This window comes from Schistocerca americana, chromosome 4 (assembly GCF_021461395.2).
Source record: "Schistocerca americana isolate TAMUIC-IGC-003095 chromosome 4, iqSchAmer2.1, whole genome shotgun sequence".
In the NCBI taxonomy this organism is placed as follows: domain Eukaryota; kingdom Metazoa; phylum Arthropoda; class Insecta; order Orthoptera; family Acrididae; genus Schistocerca; species Schistocerca americana.
In genome coordinates, this window is record NC_060122.1 from 611,178,334 (window position 1) to 611,183,559 (window position 5,226).

The window sequence follows — 5,226 nt, forward strand, 5'->3', positions numbered from 1 at the left end:
TGGAGCACTTTCTAGAAATGCGCCATTGGCCCTTCTATCCCATTCCTCGTCTACAGTGAAATATTGCTCCTGCCCTATCTCGGCGTCGGGGGAGTTCTGAACTTAGAACCTAATATTTATTTCGTCCAATTAGTACACTTACCAAACCAGGCAAGATGGCTACTGCCGCGAGTCCTGATGCCCCAGGGTGACGGACATCTACTCCTTGGCATACGTGGGAAGTTAACGGCGCCGGCATCAGCAGAGTGATCCCTGGGTAGTCAGAGGGCTACAACCAACAGGGTACATGGCGGCCCCACCACAACGGACTGGCTACCATGCTGGGTATGAGGTGCAAAGAATTCCATGGTCATCGTCGGCGCAGAACACGACACTGCATAGTGGGTGGAGGAAAACGCACCCAGGAAGGTGTCGTTGTCCAAGAGATGGAGGATGAGCGGGACTGCAATGCCTTTACAAGAAAGTGGGCTAAAGATCTCAATGCACGATGGATACGATGCACCATGTAAGGTGCCCTTCCCCAATTGGCTTGCTCTTCGGGAAAATTTTGAAAAATGGAGGTCAAACCCTACAGGGAACCATCACATAAAGGCCGAAAGGTGTTAGACTCCTTTTACTCGCCTCTTGCGACAGGTAGGTACACCTCGGACCTATTCTAACCTACGGGCCTGCATGGGGAGAATCTAGGGAAATATTAAATCGTAATATCGACTTTCACAGTCCAAGGTCCTTCGAAATGACCAGGCTGAGAGTTTAATATCTTTGTGATAAAAATCGCTATTTGTTAATCCTTCCACTTAACATTTCACAGATAGCAGACTAAACATAATGCTCCAAACTCATTGACAATTCCAAAGACAGTTTCTCCATGTGGTTCTGTACAAGTCAGAACAAATTCAACTCTGAATACATCTGATGGTCTTGGCGCCAAGAAACAGTGTATTGTAGAATGTGCAGATGTTCCAGAATCTTCGAGAATATACCACAAGTCAAATTAAAATAAAAATCTAAGTAGTAGCTAAATTCGTCAAACTTTACACAAAGTATTGGTACGAAGACAGTAACTTGTTCTCGAAAGAACAGTTACTGTTGATGACCATGTAGCTTTTCCCTGGAATAAATTATGACTAACTGACAACCTCAGCTGCCGACAGGTGTTGTTGATATACTTCGATGTGGACAGCTGAAAATGTGTGCCCCAACCGGGACTCGACCCGGGATCTCCTGCTTACATGGCAGACGCTCTATCCATCTGAACCACCGAGGACACAGATGAATAGCGCGACTGCAGGGACTTATCCCTTGCACGCTTCCCGTGAGACTCACATTCCCAACTGTCCACAATTCTACATATGTATTGTACCTTATAGACATTTGCCCACCCACTCACGGGAAGCGTGCAAGGGATAAGTCCCTACAGTCGCGCTATTCATCTGTGTCCTCGGTGGCTCAGATGGAAAGAGCGTCTGCCATGTAAGCAGGAGATCCCGGGTTCGAGTCCCGGTCGGGGCACACATTTTCAGCTGTCCACATCGAAGTATCAACAACACCTGTCGGCAGCTGAGGTTGTCAGTTAGTCATCATTTATTCCAGGGAAAAGCTGCACGGTCATCAACAGTAACTGTTCTTTCGAGAACAAGTTACTGTCTTCATATATATAGTTAAAGGCTACCCAGCCATTGATCTTTGTCTGTGCGAATGCGCACAGGTTGCCCAAACTCTTGCGGGAATCGCCAAAGCGTGCGCGAGTAATGAGTGGGTGGGCAAATGTCTATAAGGTACAATACATATGTAGAATTGTGGACAGTTGGGAATGTGAGTCTCACGGGAAGCGTGCAAGGGATAAGTCCCTGCAGTCGCGCTATTCATCTGTGTCCTCGGTGGCTCAGATGGATAGAGCGTCTGCCATGTAAGCAGGAGATCCCGGGTTCGAGTCCCGGTCGGGGCACACATTTTCAGCTGTCCACATCGAAGTATATCAACAACACCTGTCGGCAGCTGAGATTGTCAGTTAGTCATCATTTATTCAAAGCATTTGCTTTTATAGAAGTCATGGCGGCTGTTATTCTGTTCTTCACTTCTTCTGTGTCACGATGTAAAGGGGAGATGAACGTACTTTCCTTCAAAGAATCGCATGGTATCATGTCTGGCGATCTTGGAGGCTAAGAATTCAGGGCAGAGTCTTGGGATCCCGTGCGCCCTATCCAGCGTTGAGACAGAGTTCCATTGACGCACATTGTTGTGCCAGTGTGATGGAGCTCCATGGTGTTGGAAAATGAAGCCATCGAAGTCCATCTGAAGTTGTGGAAAAAGCCTATTTTGCAGCATTGGGAGATAGCTCATTCCGGTAACTGTGGTTTACTCGCAAAAGATGGGATACTACAGTTTTTCACGACAACTAGCACAAGGAACGTTGGCTTTAGGTTAGCCTATTTCGTGCTTAATAATATCATGAGGCCCCTGGAATCCTCATATTCGCACGATATGTCGGTTTACTTTACCACTTGCATGAAATGTTGCTACATCACTGGACATTAATCACGGTACAAATGTATCATTTTCCATGTCCTCTAGCAGAGCATTGCTCAAGTCAACCCATTTCCCGCACTGACTGTAGTCTGTATTGTTTGTAGACCAAACGACGTCTTGTCACTCGTCAGACAGTCTATGAGGCATTGCGAGTTCTCTGCTTGTGCGGCGTGTAGACTTTCGTGAGCTCTGCTCTAACGTTGCTGAATTCCTTGCATCACTTCATCAGAAGTGCGAAGTCGACCTGAGATCTTATCTTTGCACAAGCATCCTATATCTACAGATTGGCAATATCAATGACGAATGTTTTAGAATGGCTCTGAGCACTATGGGACTTAACAGCTGAGGTCATCAGTCCCCTAGAACTTAGAACTACTTAAACCTAACCAACCTAAGGACACCACACACATCCATGCCCGAGGCAGGATTCGAACCTGCGACCGTAGCGGTCGCGCGGTTCCAGACTGAAGCGCCTAGAACCGCTCGGCCACATCGGCCGGCGAATGTTTTAGAGAGAATGTTTTAGAGAGAATGTGTTTTTGAGAGCCCGCGGCCCACCGAACGTTGGCTGTGGTTAGGAAGCACGCTTCGGACGTTTGAGCTAAGTACAGCTATTGACATGGTACACACGTACCGTTTATTTTACATTTTATGCGAGTCTTTTCCACTTTTGGGCGTTCTGTATTAATGGTGGACCATGTTTCTTTAGGCAGTTTGTAGTTTTAGTGTGTTCCGAAGAAGGCGTGGTTATCCGCGCCGAAACCTAGGTCAACATCCGGTTTCTATTTGCAATCGAGGCGGATTCTTTATAATGACGATTGCTGATGGACTGCAATGTTAAAAGTTCTCAACTCCAAAACGCTGACGAAAAGCACATTGGGCCGAAATCGCTGACTCTTTGCAAACTGCAGCACACAAAACACCTTCTGTTGAGTGGATGACATCTTACTTCTGACTGACTGCAATCTGAGATAATGCATTGACTGACAACTAATGGCAATTTTCTGAAACTCTAGGCGACGACCATTGAAACAACACACATTTCCTTGCCGTAATTATTTTCGTAATTATTACTGTCGAAAATCCGTGCATTATTTTTAAAACTACCTATATACATAAAGAAATCAGCTCAAGTTTGGCCAGAATTTAGGTGGTATCTTACAGTTCATTAACTGAGCATAAGTTCCAGAAGGGCTAGGTTCATTCCAGCATCAAGAGGAACCTCATGGGATATCGCACGAAATTAAATCCCAGTCGACATAGACGCTTTTGATTGAGGCATTCTGCACCACACAGCAAGTGGCAGGGATGCTGTTGTATAGTACCGGCGCCTGCATGCAGGCAACCCCTGGGCCGGTCGTCACTCGCCTGCTCGACGCCTTACGGCAGCGGCCTGGCCGCCTGGCCAGCTTTCTGGTCGTGTGGCGGTTCGCCGGCGGCCTTCGATCGCAGATGCCGGCGGTGGCGGTGGCTGCCGGATGCCGTCTACTCTTTGTGCCGCAAGGGCCGTGAGCCGCCGCCGCAGGTACGCCAGACCGACAGCTAAGGTAGCCGGCCTCGCATCGCTGATCCAGGTGGCGGCTCGTAGTTGCCGGCAGGCTCGAGTCTAGTCCGATATGCGGCGCTGTGTGTCCATCCGACAAACACAGTACACTAAAGATGTCGGAACCATAGAGCAGAAATATCTGTGGAATGAGCATTCGGGTGCGCAGAACGAGAATTCTGTCTACTACCTCTCCTGCAGCTCAAGTCTCATGATTTTGGGACGGCGCATTTTAGCCCGTACAGGGCTCAGCATATTTTACGTCTTATTTCTTTGCAGCTACTTTAGATCGCCTACAGAAGTACCGTGAAACTCTCTGTATGCGTTTTATAGACAGCATAACAATCTCTGATACCAGGATGTTATGTTGGCTTACAGATGTCAAGAACAAAGGAGCTGTGCTTTTCCACCACAGTATCAGAGCTTAGGTTACGCTTTATTTACGTTTTTACGGTAGCGGGCTGAAAACTGACAGCCAACAATATTTTTTTACGCTTTATATTCAACTTATCCACATTCTAGAATCTCTATTATAATTAGTTACGTTACAATGAGACTGCGGACGGCGCCAAAGTGTCACGAAAAAACAATGCATTTAGAACTATGAAATTGTAACAGTAAATTTAATAAGGGACTTGCGCCACTTGCTTGTTCACTGTTATTTCAATTTTTCTTTATTTGCCCTTCCGCTTTTTATAGATTGATAAAATATCTATAACATTTTTTCACCAGTTCATCAGAAAAGTAAACCATACCTAGGTATAAAACAATAAAAAATACGAGCCCTCATAGCTAACTACATCTACAACTATACTCAAAAATCGCCATGAAATGTGTAACAGAAGTACTTTACATGCTGTACAGCGTGTATCAAAAAGAATTATTCGATTTAAAAAAAATCATAACTATTATGTTATTTGAGATACGTGCGTGAACAACGTACTGTTGGAAGGAGTAGACTTTCGAATTTTACGTGGTTCCTGCTAGGTCGCAGAAGTGTGCGCCCACTTCAGTTGTAGTAAAAACGGTAACGGGCCAACTGAAAGCGTTTTGTGTCCTACGTTCTGTGCAGTGCGGGTCTGTAATAATTGTTCAGCGTGACTTTCGTATTAGGTACGGTGTGGATCCTCCTACAGCATAGAGCATTGGACGAT

The 5,226-nt window shown here is 46.1% G+C and overlaps 2 non-coding genes across 2 annotated transcripts; both read left to right on the top strand.

The window, feature by feature from the left end:
* Nucleotides 1-1,438: 1,438 nt before the first annotated feature.
* On the top strand, nt 1,439-1,512 carry Trnat-ugu. The gene has a single exon. It is a non-coding gene; the product is annotated as a tRNA-Thr (tRNA).
* A 362-nt stretch (nt 1,513-1,874) lies between these two features.
* On the top strand, nt 1,875-1,948 carry Trnat-ugu. The gene has a single exon. It is a non-coding gene; the product is annotated as a tRNA-Thr (tRNA).
* Nucleotides 1,949-5,226: the final 3,278 nt, after the last annotated feature.